Source organism: Triturus cristatus, chromosome 5_1, assembly GCF_964204655.1.
Source record: "Triturus cristatus chromosome 5_1, aTriCri1.1, whole genome shotgun sequence".
Taxonomy (NCBI): Eukaryota; Metazoa; Chordata; class Amphibia; order Caudata; family Salamandridae; genus Triturus; species Triturus cristatus.
In genome coordinates this window covers 135,798,963-135,816,598 of record NC_140587.1, presented here as the reverse complement: position 1 = coordinate 135,816,598, position 17,636 = coordinate 135,798,963, and the positions used below count along the sequence as shown (strand labels likewise).

At 43.8% G+C, this 17,636-nt stretch overlaps 1 protein-coding gene across 9 annotated transcripts in view; it reads right to left on the bottom strand.

Annotated features, from left to right (window-relative positions):
* The window catches only part of PLEC (plectin), a 404,008-nt gene that overhangs the window by 12,180 nt on the left and 374,192 nt on the right, over positions 1-17,636 (bottom strand). For 8 of the 9 annotated variants that reach the window (XM_085604582.1, XM_085604587.1, XM_085604585.1 and 5 more), the window contains one exon: positions 10,116-10,259. The exons of the other annotated variant lie outside the window; for it this stretch is intronic. The gene's annotated coding sequence lies outside the window, so the exon portion shown is untranslated. The remainder of the gene's footprint in view (positions 1-10,115; positions 10,260-17,636) is intronic. 9 annotated transcript variants of the gene reach the window in all.

Here is a 17,636-nt window from a genome sequence, read left to right as displayed (position 1 = left end):
GACGTCAGTGGAGTCGCGAGCGGAGCCGTGTCTCTGTGACGTCGTCTTCGACCTCATTGGCGTGGACTGCTACAAAAGTTTCCGAATGTTGCTGGCGCAAGGGATATTCACAAGGTGAGGAATCCACAGGCAGATACTGTAACCACCAGAAAAAGTGTTACCGAAGGCCGAAGGTAAGTAACTTGTTCATCTTCGACGACGGGCACCATACCTCAAAATCTGTAGCCCTTCCACGTTTGTAAACAATGCTTCTCAGCCCACAGACAGTGTGCCAACACTTGAAACTCTCCTATGTAAAGGCCCTTACCCTCTTTAAGTATCTTCTCATATAGGATCCACCCATCTTGCTGTAAAGAGCCATTTGCCAATTGTCAGTGACATGCCTGTTACTCCTTCCAATACAAGAAATCAATTAGCAAACAATACTTTTGGTTGAAAGAAATACTAAAAACTGCCTCTTGTTGAAACACCGAAAAAACGGGAAAATGTAACCTCTAAAACGCCTGGGCAGAGTGCTCCAAAGAGACACTGCAGCATTAAGAAACTCCAGAGTCAGCCAGTCTTCCCATCAAGCAATGCAGGGAGTCACCTTAGGGATAGGGTGTTTGTTTGCCTCAGCTGGAAGTCAGCAGCTCTGCCTCACAGTCCACTGGCTCTAGAGGAGCAGGGACATTTCTGTCTGCTCTTCAGCCCATGGTGTGACCAAGCCTTATTTCCCTTCAGGACCCTCAGGCCACTCGTCAGGTTATTGGCACTTCTGCTCCTGGTTGACATAGTGGCACTCTTATCAAGACAGTTGGTTGCGAGATTGTTGACGTTCAGGATTTTGGGATTATCCCTGTTGTTGTCAGGTGGTTCCTTTTCTCTACGGTTGGTCTCCAAGCTGGGGACTACGACGGCTATGAGCCATCATCCCTACGGTGCCCAGAAGCCAGGCAACAACATCAAGCGAGAAGATGCGATCTTGGTGGTGTATTTAAGAAGCTCCAGCATCTCCAGAGCCACATCCTTCCTCAGAAGAAGTTCCTCCCAGTTCTTGGTGGGGGACGAGTTTCTAACACCTAGAGTTCCAGTGGGTCTAAACCTCCAATGTCACATTCTCCAGCATTGCAACACAGAAGTAGAAAAGTCATGGCATCACAGGATGAGTCAAAGAAAAAGGGATTGTCACTCCAGCAAAAGAAGCTCCAACAGGTCTCACAGATCCAGATCTCCCAACCCTCTGAGAATAATCTCATCCTCTTCAGGATATAGTGGGCTCTCTGTCAGGTCTGCAGACTTACCGCCTCTGAGAGTGTCCCTAGATATCTTCTCATTTGGCGCTGAACAGAGCAGCTCAAAAACTGAATATTGAAGAATCTACTCCTGTTTATCAGAGATCAGTTATTTTCTAAATTCTTGCTGAAAGTTGCTTGGATTCCAGGTCTGCTAGAGGCTACGCTGAATACTTTCTTAGGCCTGCCTTGATAAAATCTATTGACTGTCATTGAGAGAGAGAAAAGTCCAGAATCGTTCATCTCATGAGAGAAACACCACTTCCTGATCCATTGGTAGTATTTGCTGCCAGGAAATTCTTCACAGGCTCTTGATCAACATTCACAGCTCAACCCGAATAGGAAAATAAAAAAATGAATGTGGTTGGAAACAAAGTTTGTACAACTTCAAGCACAGCCCTTAGAGTGCCTAGTTTCACTGTACTGCTGGCGGTTACAACATAGAGCTATGGAACTCAGTGGCCCATTTTCTTGCACGTGTTCTTGAAGAAAAACGGGAGTATATCAAAGGATATGATCATGTTGAAAATGACTTAGTGCAGCGTGCAATTCATCTGATGTGACAGCACGCAACATCTGTTATGATATCTCTTTGGAACATCTTTGACTCCTCAGGCGCAAAACGGAAAGCATGGACATGCCTTTTCTGGATATTCTCTCTTTGGATCTAATGCCAATGGTCAGCTTCAGTGCATGAGAACAGAATTAGAAATGTTAAACTCTGTTGTTTTAGATAAAAAGAAAGGAATCTGTAAAGGTTCAATTTAAGAGTGATGAAGCAGGCCAAAAATATACACCTGTATCCTTCGGAAAAGGCAGCAACAGTTAGAACAGCAAGAACATTAACAAAACCATTCCCTTCAAATGTATGACAGTGGTGATGGGAGCATTGAGATAGAGATGAACTTTCTCCACCAATACTTGGACTGGCTAGTAAAAAAGTTCTATACCCAAACCTCAGCAAGGCATGGAGAACATCCTAGTCCTCCTCTGCGATCTGGGTATTGAAATCAACCCTTCCAAATTCGTTCTTAAGCCATTGCAAACAATGCAGTACCTGCTGGCCACGAGAGACACTACAAGCAAAAGAATCTTCTTCGAAGAAAAGTTTGCCATTTTTACCTAGAGAGATTGCTTCTTTGAATGCAACAGGTCTGTCAGTCATAAAGATATCATCCCTTTTGGGCAGCAAGACTTCATGCATCTTTGTAGTGCCAACTGCCAAACTGCATAAGTGGCTGGTGTTGGAAAACTGGGAACAGGGAGCAAACAGTAAACTTAAACATCGCGGTTATTCATTCTCTTGTGTGGTGATGCAACAGATCAAACATGCTAAAGAGTGTCTGATTCCAGAAACTTCTAGCTTGAGTTTCGGTTGTCAAGGATGTGTTACTTAAGGGTTGGGGTGCACACACGGGGATCTTTCAAGTAGATGTTCTCCTACCTACAAACTCTACCACATGCTGGAGTTGCGACTGCTTATCTGGCTCTCAAGTCTATCCTCTTGTCCATATTGGCAGCAAAGATGCTCATTCAAATGGACAACACAACCACCATATACAGGATGAAAAAGCATAGAGAAGCAATATCGAGAGTCCTGCCAAAAGAAACATACAGATAAGGAACATCTCTCTGACCTACCTGTTTTGGAAAACAGAATAGCTCAGCTGGCATGTCCGAGAACAACACAAACCAGAAGACCGTGTTGTACTTCAAAATTATCTTCTGCAACTGGATACTCCAAAAATCAATTTGTTCGTCACAGGAAAACACATTCCACAACTGTGAGTTCAGGTTTCATTATCTGATATCCAAGGGTAAAATGCACCTTCAATAAACTGGTAGAAGACATTTGCCTGCACTTCCCGTCTCTACCCCTGCTACCCAAAGTCATCCTCAGAATGAGGCAGTGCAAAATAAAGATCTTCCTCATAGCAGTAGACAGCCTGAGGTGCCATCAAGACCTGCTTCACCTGTCACTTCAAGCTCACAGGAGACTTCCACTCAAACCAAACCTACATTTTAAGATGTTAGGCTATATTTCCCACCCCAGCACTGCACTTGCTGAACTTGACTGTCTGGCTCTTGGGTACCTATAAAATGGAGACTTGAATCTTGCAGAGGACTGCATGATGATATTGGAGGAAACAAAATGATCATCTACTCCCTGTTCATGCACTTTTAAAAGGTGCATGGTGCCTTCAGAAGCAAGTGGACCTGCAAACGTGTCAAGGAGAGATTGTATTACCTTATCTTCTTTATTTGGCAGACTCTGTCCTTCAGTTTTCTTCAATTAAACTACATTTGGCTCCCATCACTGCTTATAGTAAAAGCCCTTCTCAGAGTTCCCTTATCAACAGGCAAGTGGTAAACCTTTTTCTAGATGGCATAAGTAAAGTTTTTCCACTCAGTAACAAGACTGTATACTCCTCCTTGGGAGGTTAACATTGTCCTTTCCAAGTTATTGGGCCCATCATTGCTTGAACCTACGCACAAAGCAGACCTAAAACATATCTCATGGAAAGTGGCCTTTCTTGTTACCATATCCTCTGTCAGAAGGGTGAGTGAGCTTCAAGCTCTATTTTCAGATGATTAATATGTGGTTTTGCCCTAAAACAAAATTTCCTCAAGAACTCGCCCTTCTTAACTGCATGAAGTAAGTTTAGACCTTCCCATCTATTAGACAGTTGCACACTCCCTAGGTTTTTTCCAGATCATTCATCTCCAACGGAAAGCTCTTCATTCTCTGGATGCTAAAAGAGCTTTGAATCATTACCTAGACAAGACTAAATCCATTCGACAGACTAAATAGTTACTCAAACATTATGGTACAGTTGTCACGGTTTTGTCTTTATCAAATCAAATCGTAGGTAGATTGTATCTTGCTTAATAAACTTGTTTCAAAAAGGCTCTTCTGGGTAAGTTCTTTTTACCCATGGGAAGGCAAATACTACTAATCTCATCCAGAATGTCCTTTTTCTGGGTATTTGTAAAGCAGCAACCTGTAGCTTGGTGCATACTTTTGCTAATTATTACTATATATGTTGTGATTCCAGAACAGTTACTTTGGCTGGTCAGACCTCATTACTTAATTTATTTTCTCAAGAATTGTCCCTTCTTTACCATTGTAAATCAAACTTTCCCTACAGGCCTGGGTGTATTTAGCTTACTGCATTCTATTTTTTGGGATATCGGAGACAGTGCCATGACCGAAAAGAGGAACATTACTTACATTTGATCCTAGTTACCCGTCATGGGCATTCTCTCTGAATCCCAAACCAACCTTCCTGCCCCCCGACTCAAAGGACTCTGGTTAAAATACTATATGCCCAGGAATAATTCACGCCCATTTCCTTTAAAACAAGCTGCTTGTTGACTCTACAGTTTCTAAAGGTGCCCTGTTTATTCTGCACAGTATGTACCCAGCCTATTAGAGGCTACATTTTCCCTAGTTTTTAGAGTTTTGAAAAAAGGCAGTTTTCAGCCAAATGTATTCAGCCACAATTTTTGTTTGCTAATTGAATTTACTTTTTAAAACAAAAAAAGACAAATACAAATTGTTGCCTCTTTTAGGTATGTTTTTATTTAAAAAAAACATATAGGCTTAATTTTATTAAAAAACAATCTTGGAATGGTGTTGCCCTGAGATGTTCTACCGTTTATGTATTCAGAGATAATACCCATGACCGAAACCAAAGATTACAGGTAACTTATCTCACATATGTTATCCACTAACCATGCAATCAACTGTCTAATGTTTGTATTGCTTCCCAATGTAAAGAGACATTTTCTATCTGACTGCAACATTGCCCCACATCTACATTCTTCAGTGTAAGGAACGTGTGCCCTTGCCTGTAAGTAATAATACAGTTACAGGACATCTTAAACCTGAATAGTTACAAACATACAACGTATATCCCGAAATCCGTCTATGTGTGACCAATGCCTCATGTGTCAGGAGCATCTTCAGCTGTTATTTGCACTTAATACCACACAACAGTGTTTTCTGAAACAAGCTCTCTTGAAGGCTATCAAGTGAGGTGACATGAAACAGTCTATATACCCATCTATGTCTGTATGTATGTATATATATATATATATATATATATATATATATATATATATATATATATATATATATATATATATATATATATATATATATATATCCAAGAAAGAAGTGACTCAAACAGATAGATTCACCAAAGAACAAAAATATATTTCCACTACAACGTTTCAGCTTCCGCCTTCCTTCTTCCTCAGGTAGTACAAGATGGTTTGCTCTGTGGCTGCACAGATGACAGCTGAATTTTCAAAGAGCATCATGAGTGAAGATTCCATTTGGAATGTGGAATCAATGCAGTCCTGAGAGCTCTTGAAATATGCAGTAATCAGGTTGTGTTGTCAGTAATGTTCAGTCCATCTGGATGCAGTGATTTTAAACGGTACATCCAGAAGTTTTCCCTGGAGTCCAGTAGTTCTTCCTTTGAAACATGTTCCACGGGGAAAATCTTCAAATCTGATAGTGAATGATCCACAAGGTTAAAATGATTGGCTACAGGCTGGTCAATTTTCTTATTAATTATTGCAGATTTGTGGTTCCTGAATCGTGTACGGAGGTCATTCACTGTTTGGCCTACATATTGCTTTTTACAGCTTTGCCGTTGGCACTGAATCACATAAATAATGCATGTTGAGCGACATGTAAGATGCTGCCTTATTGCATAGGTCCTTCTCGTAACAGAACTAGTTACAGATGATGTTTGTAAAAGATATTCACACGTTATGCACCTTTTAGAGTCACAGCAATGAACCCCTGCATTTGTTACAGCTTGCTTGAGTTCAGCTCTCACAATAAGAGATCGTAAATTTGGAGCTCTGCGGTAAGCAATGACTGGTGGTTTTGGAAAAACCTTTTGCAATTTTTCACAAGTGTACAGTAAGGGAAATGTTTTTTGCATTATATTTCTGTAGTTAGGAGCTGATGGATGATAGTCAACTACAAATGGAGTTCTGTCACTTTTGTTTCTGCCGTTGGTATTCCAAATAAGTGCTTCTCTGGGTAACTGCAAAGACTTGACACGGCAAAGATGGCGGCCGGTCACTCGGCTGATTAAGCTGGCTAAACGCTCCCTCCTGGCTCTTTATCTCACTTAATGATTGCTTTGCATCTCCTGTGATCCGAGGCATAGAGAAAGAAAAGGAGAAACTAACAGTGATATATTACCTACCCTTCCGTTTTTGTTTTGCTGGCACTCACTGGACTCTTGGATTATGCTGTGGGGTTTGCCGCTGCTTCAGAGACGCTTTTCGAGCAAACTGCTTTGTCTCCGTGTCAGCCTCTCCGCTCTTCGTTTTCATCACCGCCACGTTCCACTGCCTGGCTCTCGTAGCAGCGTGATGCCTGCGAAAGCTTCCAAGAGCTTTGCAACGGCAGCGGCAGCTAGTAGATCTGCTCGAGCGGCGGGGGTCATGAAGTCGACAGGCGTAGGAGGTGAGTCCCCAATTCTCCATGACAGTGCCCCTACACCCGCTGCGACCGCTATTGATGCAGCCAGTACCCAAGCGGTTAAACCAAGACTCTCGATTCCTGCGCTCTTCAAAACTCAGATTACCAAAGGGAAAACTCCCCATCTTCCGCCGAAGAACAAACGCGGACAGCTGACTTCGGAGCCTGCATCTCAATCGCTATCTGTGAATCTGTTGGAAAGTGGGTCAAGTGGAAAGATAGACGATGCTTCTTCTTCTGACTCAATCCTCTCCAGCGCGGGGGTCACATCTGCTGAGGCAATCAGTTCCGAGGGGGGAGAGAATGTTTTGAAAGTTAATAAACTTCCCCAGCGTGCCCCCAATAACAAAGGACTATCAGCACCTTCAACCCCACTCAGTGGAATTGTGGGAACTGTGGTCCTGAACTCACCAAATGCTGCTGTTCTTTGGTGAATCTATCGGTTTGAGTCACTTCTTTCTTGGATATTTTATTTCTTTGCGACTCATTGTATCCTTTGGGATCCAGATTTTTGCCCTGGCTGGCTGTTTTCTTGTGATCCTTCATCTTCAATTATATATATATATATATATTCACTTAAAAAACCATAGGTTTCACACATGTTATAGTTAGCTGGACATTTCACTCATAAAAAACCAATGAAATTCCCCCGTTATAGTTAGTGCAGGCAACTATAACTCACGCAACCGCAATCCTCTGCTGATGACGTCAGATATTACATCACTGTATTTAGACACTTATTTACCCATGTCTTCTTCCATTAATCTTTAGCTATACATATATTACAAATATTTATTTTTCATAAAGACACATATGTCATCAGTGATGTAATATCTGACGTCATCAGCAGAGGATTGCGGTCGCGTGAGTTAAAGTTGCCTGCACTAACTATAACGGGGGAATTTCATTGGTTTTTTACGAGTGAAATGTCCAGCTAACTAGAACATGTGTGAAACCTATGGTTTTTTAAGTGAATTTGCAAGGTTTTTTAAATGCTAATTCGTAACTATAACGTGTGTGAAACCTATGTTTTTTTCAGTGAATTTGTACGGTTTTTTAAATGCTAAGTTATGTATTTTTTTTTTTTTTTTTCAGGTTTTTCACAGTGCGCGCACCGTGCGCGCTCAATGCGCTTCACGCACCGTGCGCCCACGGTTCGCCGTGCGCACACTGTGCGCGCACCTCGTGATTAAAAAAAAAAAAAAAAGTTTATTTCGCCCTTGGGGGTCCTTCTGTGACCCCCTGACCAAGGCTAGGGGGTCAGGAACTGTCCACTCTGCCCCATTTCCACGTTCTCCACCTTTTTTTTTCACCCCCTCAGACTGCGAGAGACAAAATAGCGGCCGACACTTCCTGGTTTCGACCGATTCGAATGTTTACCGACATCTAACAACCAATCAGAATTGCGCTCGCGCACGGCAGGGTGCGCGCACGGTGCGCGCGTATAGATATTGATATGCTTTTAAATGCTATTTTCTCAGGAAATACTGAACAGATTTACACCAGACCTGCAAAAGGCACTTCCTTGACCTTATGGCAACCTCTCTGCCAAATTTCACGTAATTCTGTTCAGCCGTTCGGGCTGTAGCTGCGACTAAAGGTCCTATGGAAAAATGCATGGGGAAAACGCGTTTTGGGACCCCCCCCCTCTTTCTCGGCCCCCGCTTGACGAATCACCCCGAGACTTTCAGGGTAGGAGCTGAACGGAGCGCCCCATTAGTTTTGAATATTTTGCGAGGATTGGTCAACCGGCGCCAAAGTTATTCAAAATAGAATTTTGAGATTTCCTATGGAAACTAGGTTGTAACTATAACTATCTACTGGCGACCGCCAGTAGATAATATATATATATATATATATATATATATATATATATATATATATATATATATTCACACACACACACACAGAGACACACAGACACAGAGACACACAGACGTAGCTATATATGTCATGTGATCAAGTCTCCTGTGAGGTGCGAAATGCGTCATGGCTGCTGCACCTCTTTGGGAGTTTGAATAAAACTGCAGTTGACGAACCACGGTGGTCCGCGCTCCTTGTCGCCCTGTGAAGACTGGCTGAGGGAGAAGGAGTGTACTTGGATATATATATTTATAAACTGTTTTAAGAAACCACTTTCATTAACAGCATGAATCTGTAATTGACTCACAAGCTGCATCATACTTTAGAGGTGCCTTGAAGTAGTTTTAAAGAAGTTCTCAAGTAGTGAGTTTCCCACATGCAAATTTTACCTGTGACAGAGTCCAAACATTTATGTTTTATGGATAAATGGGCCAAACCACAAGTTGATCCTTGCTGCCTTGTAGAGCACAATATAAGTTGCATTTGGAACAATTTTTCTGCATAACTATAATGGACCATCCATCTGGGTACTCTTGTCTTAGAATTTGAATTAGCCAATTAGAATTTCAGAAGACCGACAGTTGTATAATGTTTTTAAAGTCTTCTAAATGGCTTGTTAAATATTTCATTAATGCTTGCCAATCTACACCTTAGAACTCGACCCAGGCATTGTTTACACACTGCAAATACATGGACATTGGTGACATGTAAATTCCATTCCACATTGGTCTGAACGTTTTTACAGCAGGCTTTTAGTTCTATATTCCATTTTACAGTGAGACATTCTTTGGGATGAACGTTATAGGTACCTCTTCTCCAATAGGGGCTTATATAAACGTTCGCCTTAGAACACTTGTGTAGTTGATTTACTTTTCATGCTGACTTCATGGCAATTAATAATAAAGCCTTACAAATGAAACGTGACTTACACCTCTTCCTCGCATATTTGCATATGACTTATAACAACTATTAAGCCATGACCACTTCTGTTGGTGTCTGGGTACAGTCTTTGCCTTTCAGATCCATCCAAGTGGCAAACAAACCTATGCTTGTTGGTTCTCACTTTTGGAAAATACTGTGCACGACATTTTGTTCTATTCCCCGTTGCTGTGGTTCCATAATGCTCATGACTTTTAAGTCATTATCGGATTCCAGGGAATGCTCTGCTGTGTATGTGATCCCTCTTTGCAGGGCTTTATAAATATGCTCCGAGGTTCTTGTTAGAGCTCCTTCTATGGATGTAGTACATTGTTGAAAAGTTGTGACCCCAGTCAGACTTTCTTTTTGCTTTAGTGCCGCTCCATTTATGGTATTTGTTTGGGGTATTTTGAGCAGATAGCTAGCTGGTGCAGGTATGGTGAATTTCACCATAAGCTCTGCTTTTAAGTTTTTGGTGTATGATGGCAGCTTTAAGTCAGTATACTAAATTTCACTACATATAAGCACTTAGTAGAAGGGATATGCATTACCTGTGCATTAGAGCAGCTTGACTGGTGGAAATGGCCGCAAATTCCAGTTGAGGCTGCGGTCCATGACCTGCTTGCATCTGTAACCAAGCTCAGGAGCTCCTCCAGGGGCGACGTGGCCTTCTGTGTGGGACTAGGGGGTAAGGTCTGAGATAGACATGAGTGGAGAGAAGAACAATATGTGAACATGCTAATAGAAATGTGTCTTGCAGAAGTATAGAACAAAAGATGAAGGTGGTAGTGGTTGGGTATAGTCGAGAGTCAAAGCAGGAGGTGAAAATACATGGAGAGATGTAAAAACTGAGGAGGTGAAAGGGCTGGAAAGACATTGACAAAAATAAGTGCAGGGAGGACGGGGTGGAGAGATTAACAGGCAAGCAGGATAGTGAGAACGAACTAAGAGTAGTGAGAATGGAGGGAAGCTGGAAAGGACGAGGGAGGTGAAAAGGGAGGAGTGTGATGACAGGACAAAGAGCTTCATTCCGTGTGGCCCTGTGTTTTGAAATATCTATCGTAGCCAACAAAATTAGACTCAAAGGAGTTATGAAATTATTGTGTATGAGCAGTAGCACCTATGGCACGTTTTTTTGTAGGAGATAAGATGCTGGTTTTAGTGCTATCCTTCATCGAACTTGTTATGTTCCAGTAACTAAAAGGCATTCCCCAGTACATTTCTGCAGGTTTGAACTTCATAAATTTATTTATGGAAAATTGTTGGGATGCAATGTTAGCCACAAAACGTTTGGTATTTGTGGTAACAGAAGTTACCACACACACCAAAATTTAAAGGGACACTCTTAACAAGGGCAGGTCAGGTGAAACAGAAAGCAGGGAAGGAGGAGAGGTGGCAGAAAGAGGGGAATTTGAAGTTCTGGTGATGCAAAGGAATGACAAAGGATGGGATTAATGGAAAACAGTGGTAAGGAGGAAGGGCAGAGACAAGCCTAAGGGGATGTGGAGAAGACAATGCAATAGATGAGATGCCAGCAAAATAGCAAGAAGAGGTGAGAAAGCAGAAAGAAAAGTGTTAGGAGGAATCTAGTGGAGAAGGTGCATGCATGCATGTATTCATGCATGCATATGTCATTTCTACAGCGCAAACCTAGCCAAAAGTCAGCGTAGCGCAGTACATGGTCAAAGAAAAGCATAATTCAATGAGAAAGAGGAGGGAAAGCTGGGTTGTGGGCCGTTAATACACTGTGATAGCTTCTTTAAAGAGTTGCACCTTCAACTCTTTCCTTTATTGGAGCAGCGTTAGAGCAGTTCTGGTGGATACAGGTATGTTGTTCCAGACCATGGACGCATAGATGGAAAAGGCCTGCTGTCTTATTTACATCTTTTTTACACTTCCTAGTCTGCAGTCTAATGGTGTCTTGGTTGTGGGTGTGGCAATATACACCAGAGATGGTGAGCTAGTCTTCAGGGTAAGTTGGAGTGCTGGTCGTGGTAGCTCTGTAAATGATGCATCTGGTTTTAAGGATGGTGCAGCCTGCCAAGGGGAGCCAATTGAGGTATATTAGGATGTGGTGATGTGATCATATTTCTTTAGACCCTAGATGAAACATGCTGTGACATGTAGGATACCCCTAAGAGGTGCTATTGTGGAGCCTAGGAGACCATGGAGTAGGGCATTGCCATCATCCTAATACGAGAGTACAGGGGCTTGAACAGCAGTTCTGAAATCGCATACTGGAAGAAATGGATTGACTTTCTTTCGAAGAGAGAGCTAGCTCTGGGCTGTGTTCCATGAGGATGAGGTTGATGCCCATGATGAATCCAAGTTAAATGGCATTCAGTGAAAGTTTGGATTCGAAGCCCCGAAGGTTCAAGTCCTTAAACCAGGTATGTACTGTATCTTGATAGTTAGTCTAGGCAAATAACAGGAATTCTGCCTTGGCTTGGTGGAACTTCAGGTAGGCGATGGATATCCAGGTCTGGATGATGTGCAAGCAATGTTTGAGATGTTGAGTGTCAGAAGCAGAGGACACCTTCAAGTAGAGTGATGTATTTGGTGACTCTTGATGCTGTTTTCTCTAAGTAAAGCACCAAGTGACCCCATGTAAAGCTTGAAGATGATTGACAGGGGACCGTATGGAGCCCAGTGAGACTCCACAGGTGATAGGGATCTTTTGTGACCTGGAGGTACCCACAGGAAATAACTCGTGTCAGCTGGCAGGGCAGGAGGAGAACCAGTGAGGGATATTGCCTGTGAATGCCATTCAACTCCAAGCTTTCTATGAGGGTGGGGTTGCCAACTGAGGCGAAGAGAGCTGAGCTCTTTAGCAGTATCAGGAGGAAGGGGTCATCGTCATCCGCAGCCAAGAGAATATAATCTACAACGTGTAAGGTTGAGGGATTCGTGCTTCTGGTAGGAGGCAAGACGGATAGCATTGATGTGATCTTGGGAGTTGAACACTGCTTTTTCAGTGAACTTGCCAATGAATGGTAGGTGAGTGATGGGCCGATAGTTGGTGTGGTTATCAGTGTCTAGAGTAGGAGGATCTGGCCTGTCTTGAGAGCTTCTGAGAGGATGTCTTGAGTGAAAGATGCATTAACAATAATTAGTAGGGGTAAGAGAGCATCCCCAGAGAGAGCTTTGATGTAGAACGATGCTAAGACATCTTCATTCAAAGTTGCTTTGCGAGAGTAGAGTATGTCAGCGAGATCCGGGAGATAGAGGGCTTTGGAGGCTGACAAATCGGGGATTTCGCAGGACGGGATTGATGTAAGAATTGAAGCAGGCTTGGTGACATTAATGTGCTGTTGGATCTTTTATATTTAATTGAAGAAACAATTAATGGCTTTGCACTTTTGTGTGAGGAATAGGTGGGTCTGGCAGGGGGTTGATGCAGTGCTTGAGTATCTTTAACACCTTTCTGCTTTTGTTGGTGACTACATTGATGGTGTGAGGCAGGAAAGTAGGCAGAGGGTGCTGAAAAAACAAGGGACATGGAAACTGTATAGAGGCCAATGAAAGAAACGTTTGTGGGAGAAACCAGGGCTGGTAAAATACAATGAATAAGTGAGTAGGAAGGGACTATGGGAGAAATCAGGAAGCATGAGAAGACAGTGAGAAGGCAAAGGGAGTAAATTAACATGAAGGGGTGAGAAGACAAAGAGGAAATCGGGAAGGACTGACAAGGCAGGGGAGCAGGGAGTAGTCAAGTAGGGAGATGAGAAGACAAAGGTGAGGCAGGAATGGATCAGAAATGCCGGAAAGGGGAGTGACAGGATGAATTAAAGAAGGATGGGAGTTGCTTTGCACTCGGGTGAATATGGCTACAGGTTGGAAATGGTTTTAGTGGCTCAAAGGGCACAAATACTATGAAGCTATTTCTGCAGTGGATGGCAAGGCAGTTGGCATGTATTAAGGAGTGAAAGAAGCCGGGGCTGAAGAAAAAAGGAAATACAGAGAGACGAGGTAGGCTTCTCTGAGGGTAGGGAGAGGTGAAAAGGCAGTTGGAAATATCAGAGTGAAAACGTGGGAGATGGAAAATAGAGGGCAGTTAAGAGAAGTGAGAAAGAGAGAAAAGCAACAACGATATAGAGTTATTAAGTAGTTTTCAAGAAGACATGAAGGGACGTAATAAGCCAGAAAAGGTGGGAGACACCAGAGAGAGGTAGGATGGAAGTGAGGGAAGCAAGTACAAAGGCCAGGAGAATGATGTTGTTAAGTGAGGGGCATGAAAAGATATGATGTTTAAGCACATCAGAGACGGAAACTAAAGGGCAGAGAGTAGGAACATTACCCTTTTTGACATGGTCACCCCCACTTTTTGCCAGGTGTTTGATGTGATTTTCAATGGAAGTGCACTAGGTTTCTGCTAACCAGGTCCCTAGTACCAGATCTTGTTCCCAACATTGTGCAATTGTACCCCAATTGGCAATACCTTTAGCACCCTCTGTTAGTCCCTGGTAAATGGTACCCCTGGTACCTAGGGCCTGAGGTACTAAAGGGGGTCCCATGAGGGCTGCAGCACATATTGTGCCACCCTAAGGGACCCCTCACCTAAGTCATACAGACTGCCATTGCAGGCTGCGTGTCTTTCTGCAGACCAAAGTAAAAACACGACATGGCACACATCCCTGTGTGCCATGCCTGCAAACACGGTATGCAGTATAGTTAAGTCACCCCTATATCGTGCCTTACAGCCCTAAGGCAGGGCGCACTATACTACTTAAGTGGGCATAACTGCATGAGAAGAAATGCCCCTGTGCTGGTAAGTTCCATTACTGCCAGTACAAGTGATCAGGGAAGCCGTGTTAAAACGTGCTGGACACTGGGGAAAATGAGTTCCCCAGCTGCATGATGGCTTAACTTAAAACAGAGATGTTTGGTATGAAACATCTAATATTAATAAGCCCGCACTGATTCCAGTGATGAATTTATTAATACATGCACCTAGAGGGCACCTTAGAGTTGCCCCTTAAAACCTACTGACTACTAGGGTGCTAGCTGACTGGTCTTAGCCAGCCTGCCACATCTGATTAGTTTCTTACCCCCAAAAGTGAGGGTCTTTGCTCTCAGGAGGGCAGGAACAAAGCCTGGTTGGGCAGAGGGTGTTTACACCCCCTCCCACAGGATGACCTGCGAATTAGCATTTCAAGGCATGGAGCTTCAAAAAGCCCATCGCCTTTGGTATGCTGATCTGGCTTCCATCACTGGGGTGGATGCTGACCTCCCTTTAACAGGGCCCGTTTGGCACCTAGGCAAGGCAGGAAAATTAGTAGTCAGAGAGGCGTGTTTACCTTCAGGCTAGTTCCACCCCTAAGATGGGCTACCTGAAGTGAAGACAACATTTCAGAGTCTGCTCTCTTTGTGATGGCAAATTTAGGAATTCTGGGACAGAGTTATGCGCACTTTCCACAGGAAGTGATCTTATAGGGGGCGTTGGGAACCCAGAGGCAAGTAGCCTATTGGCTATTCTACACTCCCCTAACGCCACTAAATGTAATATTTAGGGGAGACCCTGGCACCAGGAAATCAGATCCTACTGACAAAAAGAAGAAGGACCGAAGAGCTGCAAAAGCAAGAACTGAAGAAGCAACTGACTTGTTGCCAACCCTGCCAGCCTGTTTGCCTGTTCTCAACAATTGTGCCAAAGTCATCTCACCCTGCAAGCAGCTGATCCTCCAAAGCCTGGGAGGACTGCCAGCACTACTTAAAAGACTCAGAACTACAGTGGAGCAGTGGAGATGTTGCCATGCATCCTGCAGTTACCAAAGACTGAGCTGTAAGGACTTCGGACCACAAAGACCCGTCGTTGGAAAGCACCGCTACACCCGAGTCACCTAGTCCAAATTGAAGTGGGCCAATTGTGCCGACGCGGTTTCCAGAATCGAAGCCCATCTTAGGTTTCCCTGCTGTGGACTTCTCAACACCACCTACAGGCACTATTTGCAGGCACCCTCTACCACAACCACTCCCGGTGACCAAAATCCAAAGCCTAAGGACATCTCTGCACTGATCGCCCCTAGCCCGTGGAAAAGAGGACCACAGGTGCCCCCACGTCCCTGAGCATCAGGAGGCCTGATCCCCCCTGTTAGTTCAGCCCGACTGGCCTCCAAGTCCAAACCTGCAGCCTCTTTTCACGAAGACCCATCCCCATGGACTAACATTGGGCACCCAACGCTGTATTGGCCCACTGCACCCAGCTGCCCTAGTGCCTCTGGAGGTGACCTGCTGGCGCTGCCTTGGACCTTGCCCGATAATTCCCTTAAGTCCAGTAGATTGGTCTTGTAAGCCACTGTACTCTACCTGAATGCCGTATTTGTGTTTCCTCCAATAGGATAACACTGCACTGTTGACTTTTGAAAACGTAAAGAATTTCTATCTCGAAATGTACTTACCTGATTGTATTGATTCCTCGTGCCTAATTATAAACAAAAGGTTTGTGTTATTTTGTAAGTTAGTGTGGATCTCCTTATTGAGTCGTGCATCATTTATTGACTGTGTGTGTATTTTGCAGATGTCTAATACATTGTTATGTTATGTTAAATTGGTACTTATAGAGCGCGCAGCTGCTCAGGAAGTGTGTCCCGACACTTAAAGTCCTCAGGGCAGAACTGTCACTGTTACTAAAGGCGAGAGGGGCCTATTGCTGAAATAGCCAGATTTTCAGCTGCTTCCTAAAGGTAAGCAGATCATGCACCCGTCTGAGTGACATAGGCAGACAGTCCACAGACTGGCAGCCTGAACTTGGAAGGAGTGGCCGCCCATACAGGCACGGGAGAACTTGGGGGCAATTGCCTGTTGCTGAAAGGAAGACCTCGAGATTCTACCAGGGCTATAGTACTGAACTCCCTTTCTGATATAAAGGGTGCCAGTATCATGTAGAGCTTTAAAATCCTAGACCAAAGCTTTGAAACAAATTCTCTTTCGAACAGGAAGCCAGTGCAAAGCTTTTATGTGAGTAGAGGCACGCGCTCTTGGTCGCAACATGAGAATAGCCATGGCTGCCGCATTCTGGATCACCTGAAGCCTATTCAGTAGGTATTCCAGGAGGCCTTGGTACAAGATGTTCACGTAATCCAGCCTAGAGACAATGAGAGCCTGGACTACTGTCTTCCTGTGAGTGATCGATAGTAAGGGGAGAACATTCTTTAGCACTGTTAGGAGGCCAAAGCAGGATCCGGCTACTGCCTGAATCTGAGCTTTCATAGATAGAGTGTCATCAAATTTGACCCCCAGGTTCTTGACTGTGTTTACTGATGTTACAAGGGGTGACATGTCTAAAGGCTACCACTGACGCCGTACGTCACAGGATGAAGAACCAAAGAAGATTATCTCGGATTTCTCAGGGTTGCACTTTAACTGGTTCAGCCTTAGCCAGGTAAACACCCCTGTCAAGCACTTGTTAATCTCCTCACCCCTAAACTCCTTACCCTTGTCACATGTAAACAAGAGTTGAGTATCATCTGCGTACGAAATTGTCGCACCGTATGACCCAGCCAAGGGAGCGGAGGGGAGGGGAGGGGGGAGGCCATATATAAATTAAAAAGTGTCAGGCTCAAAACCGAGCCCTGAGCAAAATGCGGTGGCCAAATCACTTGATGCCTGTCCTCCAGAAAGGAGGAGAACCACTTGAGTACCATGCCACCAAGGCAACACTCCTGAAGTCTCTGCAGGAGCCGGTCATGGGGCACGGTGTCAAAAGCCACAGAGAGGTCCAGCAAAATCAGCACTGTTTTGCCTCCTCTATCTAAATTCTCCTTACTAACCTCCTTAATTTTCTCTGATACGCCTAAGGCTGCTCGACCACACTACTCCCTAGAAGAGCACCTTAGGATTGCTAGAGCAAGCCCATGTCCACTTATAAGGAAATGCCTGGACTCTTTGCACCGTATACCTCTTTTTGGTATACTACATAAAGAGCCAGCTTCCTACAAAGAATGAGGCAAAAAAAAACAAATAGGGCAAAGGATGAGTTGAGAATGCAGAGGAAAATAAGGTAGGAAAGATAGAGCAGCAAAAGAACACTGTTTCTGGAAGTAGTAAAAGTGGTGCCTGAGTGGTTTGTACAT